The 15,580-nt window shown below is 38.7% G+C and overlaps 1 protein-coding gene across 2 annotated transcripts in view; it reads right to left on the reverse strand.

Annotated features, from left to right (window-relative positions):
* Window positions 1–2,147, reverse strand: part of PPP6R3 (protein phosphatase 6 regulatory subunit 3) — a 38,482-nt gene extending 36,335 nt beyond the window's left edge. The window contains exon 1 of one of the 2 annotated variants that reach the window (XM_031055828.1): window positions 1,957–2,147. The gene's annotated coding sequence lies outside the window, so the exon portion shown is untranslated. The remainder of the gene's footprint in view (window positions 1–1,956) is intronic. The other variant, XM_005419496.3, reaches the window with a different exon arrangement.
* Window positions 2,148–15,580: the final 13,433 nt, after the last annotated feature.

The following is a 15,580-nucleotide window of genomic DNA, read 5'->3' on the forward strand; positions in this document are numbered from 1 at the left end:
CCTAACATGCTCTTGAACAACGTGCCACCTCCTACTGAGGCAAGTTATTAAGCAGGGACTCCCACTCCCCCATCAGACATGAGAAGGAGGAGCCTGCTATTGCTACAAAACAGTTACGAAGTTAAGTGAAATCACTTTTACCCTTCTTTATCAATCCCAGCTGCACACCTATCTAGATGAGAACTATAAAAACACATGTGTGGATGAGTCAGCAGTGTACCCTTGTGGCCAGGAGGGACAATGGTATCCTAGAGTGCATCAGGAAGTGTGGCCAGCAGGTGGAGGGAGCTGATCCTGCCCCTCTATTCAGCCCTAGGGAGGCCATATCTGGAGAGGAGTGCTATGGCAAATTTAGTCTCCACAGCTCAAGCAAGAAAAGGAGCTACTGGAGAGGGGTCCAGCAGAGGCCACAATGATGGACTTGAGGTCTGGAGCATCACTTATGAGGAGAGCCTGTGGGAGCTGGGCTTCTTTAGTCCAGAGAAGAAAAGACTGAGAGGGCATCTCATTCTTGCATACAAATATCCAAGCTGGGTGCCAAGATGATGGTGCTGGACTCATTTCCATGGTGCCCAGAAACACGATAAGGAGCAATGGCCATAAACTAAATGACAAGAAATTCCACCTCAAGACAAGGAAGAACTGCTTTACATTGAGGGTGTCAGAGCACTGGAACAGGCAGCCCAGGGAGGTCTGGAGACAATCAAACCCCACCTGCTTCTGCTCCTGTGTCACCTGCTCTAGGTGACCCTGCCTTGGCAGGAGGATGAACTAGATGATCTCCAGAGGTTCCTTCCAACCCTAACTACTCTGTCATCCTATCATTTTTTATCTAATTCATTATATCTATACACACACACACAGATCATGTGCATATACACCCCCCTTATGACTGAATGCCCCAATAATCTATAGCTTTGACATAAAGTGTGTAAATAAATCCAAACTAGTTCAAGTTTACTCCAAGACACCAATCCCCCAAAACTGAAGAGGTCATAACTGTTCAACAGAGGTACAAAAATCAGGTGAAATCTACACTCTGCAGCGAATTTACAAGAGCAATTTCATACCAAGCAACAACTATATCCTCATCAATTCCTACACTATCTCAAACCACAAGTGTTAATAAATATCTTAATTACCTGCAATAATTACAAATTAAGACACTAATCTCCCCTGCCCAAGTAGAGAAGATTAATGTTCTTTTAGCCATTTCACATCAACTGCCAATTACAAATTAAAATATGCACTGGTCACAGAATTCAGTTAGATTTTTCCTATTCCGAATTCTTCCAATTAGCTTCAAAATGAAAATAAAGATATTATTGCACTAAGAAATGCACACGATTCCATAAAATATAAAGTGCAAGATCAACAATGCATAGCTACCCAGAAGACACTTTTGCACTGAAACATGAAGTTTAGTACCAAAAAATTCAGTTGCAGAAGACAGTATTACTTCAGTATAATAATCTATAAGCATCACTCATATCTACTGTATGTCAGTTCATGAACACATTTGCTTTGAAACTCTTTCAAAAAGGTTGGGCAGCAGACACACTTCCTGGCACAAAAGCAAAACACAGTAAAACAAACAGAATATCCACAACTGTGTGTCTGGAACACCCCTGACTGATTTCTCCCCCAAGCAGGGTGAAAAAAGACAGTGCAAGAGCAGGGCAGGTTAAAAGACAAAGTTAGAATCAGCCAGAGCTAGAAAGCAGTCAGAAAAAAGCTGCAAGAAAAGGGAAGGCATGGCCACAAAGCCTGAACTGAAGAAGGAACTGCAGCTTAGAAAGTGATAAATGTGAACCTGTAAAATCAGGTGATTTTAGTGGACATCAAGGATATGAAAACCTTAAAATTTAAGTAGTTTCAGAATGCTTTAGGATAAAGCTTTATAGATGCAGAAGAAGCTAAATCTACTGCTGTATGTGAAGTTTAATCGTTTCTTACCTGTTAAAACACAAAAGTTTTTAAAAGTTAAAAAATCAGAACGTTTTGTATTCTCTCAGGCTTCTTGCCCATTACAGGGTATCCTGGCAACAGCAAAAAAAATCTTTCAATCTACAGTACTAGCAGATTAGCAGGACTGAATTAGCACTGAATTAGATGAAGCAGATTTCTTCCTACAACGACAAAAAAAAATTGTATAATTTAATATTGTTAATAGGTTCTATTCAGTAGCTTGACAACTGCATAAATACTAAGGACTGTTTTGCAACAAATATAACACATGAACAGAGGAAAGAAACAACTTGCTAGGAAGAAAAGTGTCAGTTCAGCAGAACATACACTGGAAATAAAATGAAAAGCAGCATGTCATCTGAAATACCTATTTACTTTTAAACCAATTTTAACATTTCCCTCCATTTTTGGGAGTCAAAGGAAGAAACTTTCTCTCACTGAAATGAAACTGCCTTTATCATCTGCAATTCATTGAAATCCAACACAAATCCAGACTTTAAAAAACCCCAAACTATTAGAAATTTCCCATAAAGTAACATCAGATCTGGACATCAGACCTGGAAGATCTGAAATTCCCATTACTAGAGCTTTCTGCAGTAGGTTTTTTCCTATCTTCATGACTATTCCCTTATATTAATGTCATTTATCCACAAACCTGCACAGAAATAAACTAAGAAGCATTAAGAATATCGGTTATGCTGGCACAAGCCTATAAAGAATTCAGCTAGTTTCAATCTGAAAACAGGCCATCTTCAAAAAAAACCAACACAGACCACATCCAGGCTTCCAAAGTAACAAGCTGAATTAAGACAGCATTCAGTCACCATTATGAAAATCTCTACTTTTGATAGTTTAATATTACTTTGCTTTACACTGGAAGAATTAATGAGTCCTATTAGGTATCCTTAACTGGCTTCAGACTGACACTTACCTGTCTGTGCTCTAGTCAACACCACACATACAAGAAAAAGTACCCTACTAATTTATTTTTCTTTCCAATTAGCTGTTTGTAGTAGTTACAGGAAGAATTTCTAAAACAAAAATTCACCTTCCACGACTTTGAGGCGCTTTCTGATTTTGCTTTTTAACACAGGTTTCAAGCAACACAATACTTTGGTTTCTTCTGGGAACATGGGTAATACTGTTTATGGAAAATAAAGTACTAGCAACTAAGAAGGGTAGAAAAATAGTGGCATGTTTATTAATTCATGTCAGTGACTACCCAGTATTTGGCATCTTCAGCTAAAAAACCCTAACTATTCACCTCAATAGCATTTCAAGCATTCTGCCAAAGAGAAGAATGATTTAATTTCACACCTTCCATGTTAAAGATAAGGAGCTGTGTCTCCAAAGCTGGCTTTTGATCTTTGCAGGTGATTTTACAGATGGTGTGTGTCAACCTAAAGATCATAGATTCAAAGAATACCTTGGGTTGGAAAGTACCTTAAAATTACTTCTCAGGTTATTTCAGCAACCAACATGCACATGAACTGAAGCTCAGTGTAATACACTGACCATAATTCTCTCATAGGTCTTTTAAATGCATTTTTTCACCTGCAGACCTTCAGGTCTCCATGCCTGACAGACCTGCCAATACCCTGTGAGTCAAGTGATGAACTAGAGCAGAAAAAGTAAACAGATTTTCTGGACTCAGTTCACTTCACTGAAGTTTTCTAGGTTATTGTTTCTGCATTTTAAAAGTGTACCTATGTTCCAAAGCAGAGCTCCAAAAAGGGAGAGAACATCACTTCTTCAGTTATGTGGAAACAAAGGCCTGCTTAGCTTAATGCACTTTCAGAAGAGTTTACACATTATTAAGATCCAAAGATTTCAATTGCTAATGGAACTATCCAAATGAAAACCACTATTATTACTCCCCTTACAAGGATACCTTTGTTATTTCTCTACTCTGCTTTCTGTTTGAAGACTTCAGTTTCTAAATATCCTTGTCTAGCACCAGAACAGTTGGCTTCTAAATTCAATACAGTAGGATTACACAGTAAATTAGAGACACCACTGTGATCAAAATTAGCAAGATACTTGGAGTGAGTGTATTATAGCATACCCTGTAAAGGGTGTGCCGCCAGAACCCTGCTCTGGTCAATCAGGACTTTTTCAGTCCACCTCAGAACCTACAAGAGTATAGACGCTGGTCTAAAGACTGACTTACAGTTACTGGTACATATGGTTTATTAACTCTGACTGTTCCTCTCCGCAAGACAGATTAGTTACTGCATTATGAAAAAAGGGACAAACCCCCACCCCCCAAAACCCACAGGAGTTCTTTCCATAAAACAATTTCAAAAAAGAATCACGTGACTGGATGAGGTTCAAGTTTATTTAAATCTGACTTTCCTACATTCAGGGATGGCTTACATTCAGCAATAGCTCAGCCAAGTTAATACAGCTCTGTCATGAAGAACTATCCAATGATGGAAGGTTAAAACCTTAGACCTGAGGTAACATGCAAAGGCAGGATGGAAGTATTGGCATGTGTACAGATGGATTACATTCAAACACAGAACTAAGAAGACTCGTCACAACCAGGACCACACCCATGTTCATGTTTTATGTGATATACCCAGAAAATAAAGCAAGGCACAACTACCCAGGGTAGGATCCATCTTCACGTGAAATGCAATAGTATGGCAAATTCTCTTTTAAGTATTGCCTAACAAACTTTATTCACACATTTTTAGAGAAGAGAAATTAACCACTATGTGACCAGTTGCCATGAAGAGGACTAAACTAATTTTATTAATACTGCATTAACTGGGCCATGTCTGTTTCTAAAACTATTCCCATGCATCTCTATTGGCCCAAACACTGAAATGAAACAAGTGCCTCTACAAATAGAAACCAATGTAACATTTGTGCATCCTGGTAAAAAAGTGCAAGAACTGCAAGCTCCTGAATAGTGCTGCTCTTACAGTAATTCTCTGCATGCATTAACTTATATAACTTCATATATCTGAAATAAAGTTGTTACATAAGCTTCACAAAACCACTAGCAGAACACCAGCACCTCTTCTCAAATGTAAGGGCCTGGACTACAATTAATAAAGGGAAGCACAGAACATGGGATGGTTTAGTTCTATCACCTCTCTAGTCCAAAGAATGTCCAAGAACTTTTATGCAATACATGTGAAAAGCAGCTGAAGCACAACACAGTAGAATCTTTTCCCTTCTTCCACTGGCTCACTGACCCACAAAGATCCCCCAGTGAAATTACAGGCTAGCAACACAAAAGTGTTTAATGTAACATTTCAGCAGAGTGCTGTGAAATTGTCATTTAAGACTCAGCATTGCTCCCTACCACACCTCTCCAGATGTCAGGTGAGAAAAATCAAAGTAATGTGTACTCCTCCTTAGAACACTCCTGTGTTACCACACAATCAGGAACATCTCTTCCCAAAAACTTTTAAGTAACTCCTTGGACAGATGGTTCTCAAAGAAACTTGACCCGAAAGCGTTGTCCACAACTATCAATTTGGTAGTGGTGAGAGCTGAAGGGCCAAGACATAGGTGCATCTGAACTACTCTCATCTATGAACTAATTAAGTTTATAGAAAAATCTTCATGACAACTAAGATAATTTTTAAACAGAAGCATTTCACTTAGGTCAGGGCTTAAACTTTGAATGCTTTGGCTATCAGTTCCCAACACCTTGCTTGGAGGATACATTTGTACGCTGAAATGTCACCATCCACACTCAGAATGAGGATAAGGACTGAAATTCCTCATGGTCTCTCACAGGAGTGCTTTAGGATGCTAAAAGAGCTTATGCAAAGCAGCTTTGTTCTACCCCTTGCTGTGCAGTCACCCTCTGTTAGCTCCCCAACAGTGATGAAACCTCTGCCAAGACATTTCCAAATGAAAAAACCTACTCCAAAAGCGGCAAATGCCAGAAGAAGAAGGGAGAAGAGTTTTTCTGCCATGTCCATGGGATGGAACAACTCGAAGTGTCTACCAATCACCCGGGGCAGTACAGCCAAGGAAGAGGGAACACACCATTAGGGACAGTGCAATCAGGATCTGACTCTTCCATCTTTGACCTAAATTATATCACCTCAAGTCTGCTCAGGATGACAGAGTAAAAGCTCTCCTGAATCCAATAAGATGGGTGATGTTGAATTTGGACAATTCAGCATCAGTTCTACTGTTGTCTCAACCAGCTGATAATGTGCAAGTGTAAATGAGTCCTGAATTCCTGTACTGCTACTCTGGAAATACAAAAAACCCCAAAAAACACTGACTCACTGCTTTAACAGTAAACTTAACTTTTTTGTTTGAACATTTTAGAAACAACTACTGTAACTTAAAGACACAGCATTAAGTTGAAAGGCATGAATTTTACCAGAGGTTTCTTTTACAAGCATGTGTTTTACTTTATTCACTATATTAGTTCAAAGACAGCATGAGTTTGGATTTTTTTTTCAAGTTCATCCTCCTATTCCCCTTGTGGATTAGGCCTTGAAAGTTGGACATAAATCAGATTCTGAGGCACATGAAAAATACATGGAGGTAAAAGAAAGCCACTTCAGCAACTTCTAACCAGGACGCCAGTGTTCTTTCTGCATAAACAGTGCATTCATGTTTATTATTTGCTTTATTTTTTAATGCAAAATCCCAGTCCTGTTAAAAAGAATACTTAAAGACCATCTGCAGTCCAGAAATGGAAGTTAGCAGCTTCTAGGAGCACATCAATGTTTTGTCCCCTGAAGCTCCAGTCAGCCACAGCTGCTGCCACAACTGCAGTGGACTCCCGCATGAAGACAGTAACTTCAAAATTAAGTCCAAAGCAATTTGTAACTTCTTGCTTAATTCTTCACTTTCATTCAAGATTTCTGGGACCTGCTGTTCAGGTAACCTGAATTTTCATTGTAAGTTACATGAACTGCACTAGTTAAAGGCTGTGGGCAAAAGTATCTCCCTGGTTTTCATCATACTAAGCTTTACAAAGCCATTAAAGTAAGTTTTGACAGCTGCAAGTTCTTTTAATTAGGATATCAAGAAATGCTACCGTATCCTGAAAACATTGACAGAACCATTCAACCCACCCTAAATACACAGAGAAGCTAAATATTCCCTTAATGACAGTATCATAAGCATGTTTTGCTTTTCAGAATGAAAGTTAGAATCCCTAACACTCTTCAAGTTCAAATCCAACATCATGAACAGAAAAGTTGAAGATGTTTCTTCTTTTAATCTTTAATTTAAGCAAGTTAAAACATCTTTTATTTTTATTTGCTCATGGGCAAAGACTACTACATTGACTTGATTTCTCAAAGAGCTTAAGCCTCATCTATGCTTTTTTCTACAATAGCAGCATTTTCTTTCTCAAAGAGCTTAAGCCCCATCTATGCTTTTTTCTACAATAGCAGCATTTTCAAGTTTAACAATACAATCCCTAAGATTGTAGAAAAGTTCTTCCAAGCAGAACTTTTCTAGTAGAAAGTTCTTCCAAGCAGAACTTTTCTAGTAGAAAGTTCTTCCAGTGAAGAAACTTTTCTAGTAGAAAAGCTCTTCCAATGCCAAGCAAGAGAAATAAAACAGAGAAGCAGCATCTAAATACAAGGGGAGTGATGCTACTTTAGCATATTCACTTCTCTAGATTTTGGTATCTGCATTCACTAAAATGCTTTAGTGCCACCTGGAATCTTCCACAGCCTGGTGCCAATCTTACAGCTTTATTTTACCTTTAACCAAACAAGAACACTACTTTCCTTCACAGAACATCCTCTATATATTCAGGGAAAGCAGTCTACGCAAGACCTCTGCAGATATCCTGAGGATGAAGGTGAGTACTTAGAAAAGAAAAATATTCCCATACATATGAAATGTCAATTAAGTACTTGATGCTGAACAGTCAGATTAACTTATCACTCAGAGACTAAGACAGCTGAACAGCGACTCAATATCCTCCTTCTGTAATACAGAGTGCTACAAAGACAACTGTCCAGTAACTGTTGTCACTTAAACAAGCTTTAAAAAAGCATCACCAGCTTGACTTTTCTGAGACTCATCTTAGAAAACTAAGAAAATAATGCTTTGAATGGGACGATTTCACCAATTCTCACCTACATAAATTTAATGAATTACTGTCATTTTTACTTAGGTACATGCAAAAATATGTTTCATAAAAGAAATTAGAAACTCAGCAAAATCATGAAACCTCAGTGCAAAAAGCCTTCCCAGTGAGCTTGAAGTGGCTACTAAGCTAATGCCATCTTTCTTTCCCATTCCCCACTCCCACAGGCAATTTATATTTTGGAGACTGCAGCAGATGAGTTTTGCCATGCTGTTCTTTTACAAACCACACACATAGAGCAGTCACACATTTTTTTAGGCACAGGTGCCTCTGGTGTCTCAACTGAACAGAAGTAATACCTTCCCCATAGAACTCTTCTATTTTGTTGGACAACAGTACAAAAATCAAGACTGCCTAACAGAATAAGACACCTTCTTCCACGTGCAACACTCACCCTAGTTTAATGAAAAAAAAGCTCAAGTTCCATAAAAAAAAGAGGCAAACCTAGTATTTTCTCTGTGATCTTCAAAATAGTATTTTTTAAATTCTACTTCAATGCTTCTTGAATTAAGACTCAAACACATGAGAGGAGCAGATTTGAGTGCCTTTCAGAATTCTATTGCAGTTGCAAGTGGCAACTATGGGGCAAGTCTGTCTCAAATATTTAGAAGCAGTTCTCAATAATACTGTTTCCAAAGGGTGACTAGTCTAAATTTTTACACTGAAGTGATCATCAGCTGAGCAATGCCATAAGGGCACTAGCATGTACTTGCAAACAGAGTTTAAAAAACCCATTCAAGCAATATGCCACAGTTAAGGGACATGGTGTCCTTCTGAAATGACCCTTCCTTCAACTGCTGCTTTCTCTTTCATTTTCTTTGTGCCCTTTTAAGAGAGGGCTACCACACAGTAACTCACCACGGTATTTGCAGCATCCATTCCTTCCTACAAGTTTTTTCTCTTAACTACCAATCTATCTGCCAACAGTTTTCTTTCTCCTGCTGCAAGAGCCTCAACTCTCACCAAGTGTTACTTTACTAAGAATTACTGAACACACACTGTTAAAACTAATCCCAAAGCAAGACTGAAAACCGCACTGATAGGTTATAGTTACATGAAACTACAGTGATACTTCTCTGGCCTACGCCTACTCAAGGGATTTAAAGCATAAAGTTTCAAAGAAACCAAGCTATTTAAAATGCAAGCTCAGAATTTAAAATGGTATTTATTACAGCATTACATGATAAAGCCCTAAAGAAAAATGCCCTGCTGAGCCAAAGACTTAGAAATCAATTTACTTAAGACCTGAATTTAAGTCTTCTATTCTTTTCAACAACATTTAGGGTTCCACATCGACTTTTGTCAAGAGAGTCTTATTATCATTCCAAAAAGTAAAGTTACTGACTTCTGCGCCAAGTGGCACAGAAATTAACTTAGTTTGAAATGCCTTGAAGTCTATAACAAGACTTCTTAGGTGGCTTCACCCAATGTTCACTACCTACAATAATTTTTTTTTTCTAAATTACACATTTGGATAACCTATAAAGCCTTCTTCTAATGAGGATGAGATCAGCATCACATTACAAATTTTTATTGTCTCTGTAAATAATTTCATTCCTGGCTGCATGGGGCTACAACTTCAATAAGGGAGGGAAAAAAACCCAACCCCACTGCATTCTAATCTCCAGCCTTACAGCTAGAAGTACAAGTTAAACTTCTGAATTCCCAAATTCCAGAAGAGGGGAAGACTGGACCAGTGCATTTCAAAGAAAAAAAAATCTTGTACAAGTATTAACATCATTGCTTTCTGTTATGCCCTAAAAGGCATCCAGCTTCCCATAGTGAAAAACATCTGCAGGTGTTTCCTATTAAAAAAAAAAAGATATAAATAAGTAAATACATAAATCCCAAGGGTTTTTCAGACTTTGAATCTTTTTTCCACAGACACTCTCATACATAAAAGATTCTGAATTATTCTTGTCTGAATTATTCTTGCCTTCAATATGGTATGTCTCCAATTCCAATCTGGGAAATTAAATTCACTAGTCAGTAACCAAGGCATTAGGGATTAATTTATACCTATAACTTGCATTTTTGCAAATTATAAATTTGCATTTTTGAAGCAGAGCATCAAAGCCAAGTATAGTCAGTTCAGCTATGTTAAAGTTCTTTGGTTTTTGTTCTCAAAAGAAGTTATATTTAAGTACAGTAGGAGGGCATACTGGATGAGGCAGACACAGGGGAAAAAAGTATGTGCCAATCTATGACTGAAGTCATACGAAGACAACTGCACCTGGCACAACTACTGAGTAACTAAAGCAATCAAGCATTAATGGGTTGAGAAGTTCAGTCTTCAATCACATATTACTCGTATCAGAAAAATGTATAAACTTTCATATTGTGACTCTAGAAGAGAGCATTAGCCCTTAGAGTACAGGCAAGCAGGCTGAAAAGACACGTTTAGTTTTTTATGTTGATCATTAAGAAACGCAGATCTCTCATTAATGTTACCTTTACCATCTCTTTTATCAAACAGATTTCACTAAACAGAGTTCAGTGAACAATTTTCTGCTATTTGGATTTGGATTAAAGCTGTAACAAAGAGCCCACCATCAGCACCAAGTACACACAGAGAAGGATCCTTTGATGGATGTTTGCTTGTCACAGCCAAAAGGAAGAACTGATACTTCACAGCCAGCTCACTGTACCTTCTACAGCTGTCCCTCACAGACAGGAAAAGACTCCTACATGTCATCACCCCACGGAGCTGCCATGAGCAGTGACAAACTCCTCCTTTGTAAGAGCCAGAAAGAACAGAGAAAGACAAACATGGCTGATGGGAACAAAAACCCTGAGCAGCTGCAACTTCTATGTGCACTTCCATCTAGACTGGCCAACACTGACATGACATGGACCTTAAATTCCTGGTAGGAAGCCCCTTACTAAAAAAGCAGGTCTGTTCCTGCCACCACCACAGCTTTGTTTTAGCTGTCTCTAAACTTTCCATCCTTTCCCAAGAAGTTTGGTGACAACAGCTGAAGTTGTCAAATGTAACCTACTACTTATTATTTTCTAGAAGACTTAGCTTTTCAGTTACATGGACATCCAGCAAGTCTGTCAAGACGGCAGTAGAAGAAATAAGCTGAATTCAAAACTGAACTCTTAACACTGGTAACTGGTCCGAGCAGTAGGTACATGGTAAGCAAGAACAGAATATGGAGAGCCCTACCTCTGCAAATCACAGAAAGAATGAGTTTTTTTACCAATACCTAACCTATGATTTTTGCCTTAATGAAACTTAAGAGTAATTGGAAAAAAAAAAACAAACAAAAAAACCCCCCAAAAAAAGAACAAACAAAAAACCACCACACCACCAAAAACCACACACCCAAAAAAACCCCCAAAACCCCCACAAAAAACCCCTTTTTTCCCCCCCTATACTACACTAAGAATATTGGAAACACTAGACTTGGTTTCCACTACACTTATAAAAAAAGCAAATAGCATTTTATTTTCATCATTTTTATGAGAATCACTAGTTGTATAAGCACTATGCTACAAAGATGCAGAAATCCACCCTGCGGAGGCAGTGGCTTACACACCTTTCACAATGCAAACAGAACTCAAATAATATCGACTTGTAGCAAGGCAAGCCTTGAGAGTATCTACTACTCCCTTGTTTTCTGCTCTAACAAAGGCTCAAACAATACAATGGAAAATGCAGTCACACCTGCACTAGCACTGCCTACAGCCACTGCATAAAGCACTACTTGAAGCTTTTAATCTATCAATTAGGCTACTCCCACAAGAGAGAAATGTGCAACACAACTGAGGATTAGTCTTGGGCTTTGCCCTTCTAAAGGAGCATCATGTACATTTACAGAATAGTTTAGGAAATAATGGGATTCCCTTCAAAAACCCACAGCAGAAGTTAAATCTGTACAACAAAATCTTATTTTATATACTGGTATCCAGTTAGAAATCCTGCCAATAGTCACTCAAGAAGGGAACTCCCACTGTGTAACAGGGGTGGGAAGCCTGCGATTCACTTCTGTAATTAATCAGAATGCTAACTCAGAAACTACTTTTTACTGAAAAATTTGGAGTTTTCATCCTCCATCCTAACTGTGCTTTACTACCAAACTGGAAATCACATGGCCATCTCTTAAGCCTCACCTAGGACAGGCCTGAGCATCCCAAAAGGGCTTTAGAGATTTCTCCACGTTTAAAAGCATCTTTTGGAACAAGTGACAAGAGATGGCCTATGTGCTCATTTTCAAGAAGGGCCTGTGGGCACAGGGGAGAGACCACCAGGCCATGTACTCCACCTCCTCACAGACACAAAACTTAAACTGTACAAATGTTTGGAACCATCTCATTCAAAATGAAGTCAGATAAAGTTTTAAAAATCTTTCAAGGAAACTAATCCATCCTCAAATCTCACCACTGGGAAGTTTCTGCTTGTGCACACATATTTTTTTATTCTCCTTTTTTACTCTCCTTCCCTTCATTAATCAAATCCCCACTTTGCATTTCCCAGGCACTCTTCTCTGCCATTCTGCCTCCAGGCCTAACAACATAAATCTCCCCTCCAGTGGAGTGCTGCAGCTTCACTGGTCCATAAGGTTGTATGCTAAAGTGCTTTGGCTGTTCTTTTCCACAGCTGGCATGCAACACATCCCACAGATTTGACACTGAGCATTTCAAGTTTAAGAGGAAAAGATACCTCCATTTAACAGAATTAAGGGATGACTGTATGAACAACAAGAAGGAAAAAAAAAGTCAAAGGGTGAGGCAGGAACTTTTTCACCTATTCCAAATCACATACACCATTTCAAACATGCTTCTTGGCATGTTACGTAAGCTCCTGAATAATCAAGGGTCACGAAAAGTCTTGTATTTCATATAAAAAAAATTTTTGCCAATATTATGTGAAGAGCTATTCTCATAAACAGGCAAGATTAAACCACATGTACTCCCAACCTTTTCAAGCCAGTCTATTCCACTTCCTGAGAAGTGTCCCAAACAAGCTATACAGCTACATATAATATCCAAGAGTAGAAAAATACTTTACTTCAGTTGCTTAGTAGCATATGGTTTCTAAAACAGATGCTGGCACCCCGACATGCTACAGAAACAATTAAACATGCTATGCAGAGCTTTCAACATGATGTTTATGTTCTCTGCGTGTCTTTTCCTTGATCTTTCAGACTAGCTTCCCACCCCAAAAATATCAGGATCACTAGTTTCTCAAGTTCTTTACTCTCTTCCTCCAACTTACCAAAATAAGACACAAGCAAGATATTATTTCTCATTTACCCATACTTGTTTTATTACTGTGAAAAGTTTTGCCAAAAACAATGGCTCTACATCTTGCTCTTCGGACAACCCAACAGACGTGGTCTTCTAGAATCTGGGTGTGAGATACTAACCTGAGCTAACACAGTATTCCCAAACCTGGCATGTGACATAGTGGAGTACACAGCAAGTTTAGGGACCACAGGTGAAGGTGTTACTACAAAAGACCAATCTAGAGGGCACACAAGGTGCTGAAGCCATCCTGCCTTACCACAGAAAGAGATCCCTGTGCTTGTACCAGCACCTCTTCTGGCCAAGCACAAAAGCCATGGTTTCCACCATAGTTCCACAGGCCATAAATTGCCTCAGTTACCCAAGAAAAGTGAATACAAAAGTCTCCCACCTACAAAGATGTTGTGTACTATGCTGAAACACTGCTCTTTGCAACCATATTGCAATAACCCACTTTTTAGCTTCCATCTTTAACTGTGGAGTTAAGTACATGCTTCAAGGTTTTTTAAGCACTTGGACAAAACAAGACATTAATGGACAGAAAGGAGATGGGACCAGACACTTCTTCAACACATTTCTCCCTTCTGACTGTCCCAACCTCCTGACTGGTTGGTTTTGAGCCAGCTCTTCAGCATTTCACAGTACATGCACGTCAAGCTTAAGCTGAATAAATAAGCAAAGATGTTGAGCCATAACAACAAGAGTTCACTCTCTAAACATCTGTCAATACTAAAGCTACAGACAAATTTCTGCTCTAATACTGCTAAATTCAGGTTCCATCTACTAATTCACTTGAACTCCACTCTTGGAACACGATCTGGTTCTCTGAGCGGTACACCGGCTATAGCATCACCTCCCTTAAGTGCAAGACAGAAGCATTCCAAAGGAAAAAGTCACTTTTACTCACTTCAGCAACTCAGCAGAAGTGAGCAGTTTGCAGGCAGTATTGTGAAGAGACACATGAACTACTCAGTATCTTTAATTCCATGAGGGAATAGCAGCTACTTGAATTGTATTTTCGAAAAATCCAAAGCTGCGATGCTTACAGCAGTTTACATAAAAATCTAACTGGCTTGTAAAGAAGCTGTAACGCACTACCCTATTTAAAGTTATTCCTATTAAACAGGTTGCTTTTCTGGAATTTCTAAACTACACCTTTCACTCCACTCAATGTTTTCCTTGGTCATTGTAAACAGACCTCATCAACAGTTCTTCTGGCCAAAACAGTATTTCCAAGTAGTTTTAGAAAATAAATTCCTTCAGTAGCTCCAGACAGTGCAGGATTCAATGCCTATACATTCTGCTTTTCAAACAGAAAGCAAATAAGAAGAATCCCTAATGTTCAAATAATATCATAGATGGACAAAACAAGTAATTCAAGTGAACCTAAACACATACTTCAAAATGCAAACTGTCAAGAAAAACATGTAAACTGGATATCACTTTTGTATGGTGTCTCATTAACAACTTACATACTGAAAGGTAATTCTGTAGTGTTATTTTCTACTTGTATACTAAACTCTTGCAAGCTTCAATTAGTCCATGTCTTGCTACAGAAAACATAAATAACACAGAGCTAAGTAATCAGAGTCTTATTTGAATGTCTGTTGCACTGGAAATAGACCGTTCAGTTCATAGATAACTTCAGCGATCTTTCTGGAACACTGAAACAGAGACACTTCCCATCTTTCAGCATCCCAGAAAAAAACCAAACAGGTATTTGTGCAATCCAAAAACACACTGCACTATTAAGAGTACACTTAAGACTCATTCCACTGAAGGACATTCAAAACCTAAGTAATAGCACCACCAGTAAGTGACACAATCTTTCATTTTTAAGTTGTCAACATCTCAAAGGATTCCTTTCAAAAGCTATCCACCTACTCCTAAGTTCTCTCCACTCAGAACACTTTTTTAAAGTAGCAACACACCCATTCCAAGTATCCCACTGTTCTGACTTAAACAACAATTTATGTTGACAGAAATCATCTTTAGCCTCAATTGCACTTATGTCATACAAGATAGTCTCGTACGACATTAAGTAGACTAAAACACTAACTCCCTCTTACACTTTGGAAAGTTCTTAGCAACCAACAAATAACAAAACCAGAAAAACTGGCAGGTTCTAAGCGAGATTTTGCCAAACACATTTAACAGCAGTTAAAGCTCACCCAAACATTGCTACGCTCCTAACCCATTACACTTCCAAGAAGCCGCCTTGCTGAGCAGCCCCACGGTCCCAGCGAGAGCCCCGCGCGGCAGCCCGGGGCA

This window comes from Geospiza fortis, unplaced genomic scaffold, assembly GCF_000277835.1.
Source record: "Geospiza fortis unplaced genomic scaffold, GeoFor_1.0 scaffold66, whole genome shotgun sequence".
Taxonomy (NCBI): Eukaryota; Metazoa; Chordata; class Aves; order Passeriformes; family Thraupidae; genus Geospiza; species Geospiza fortis.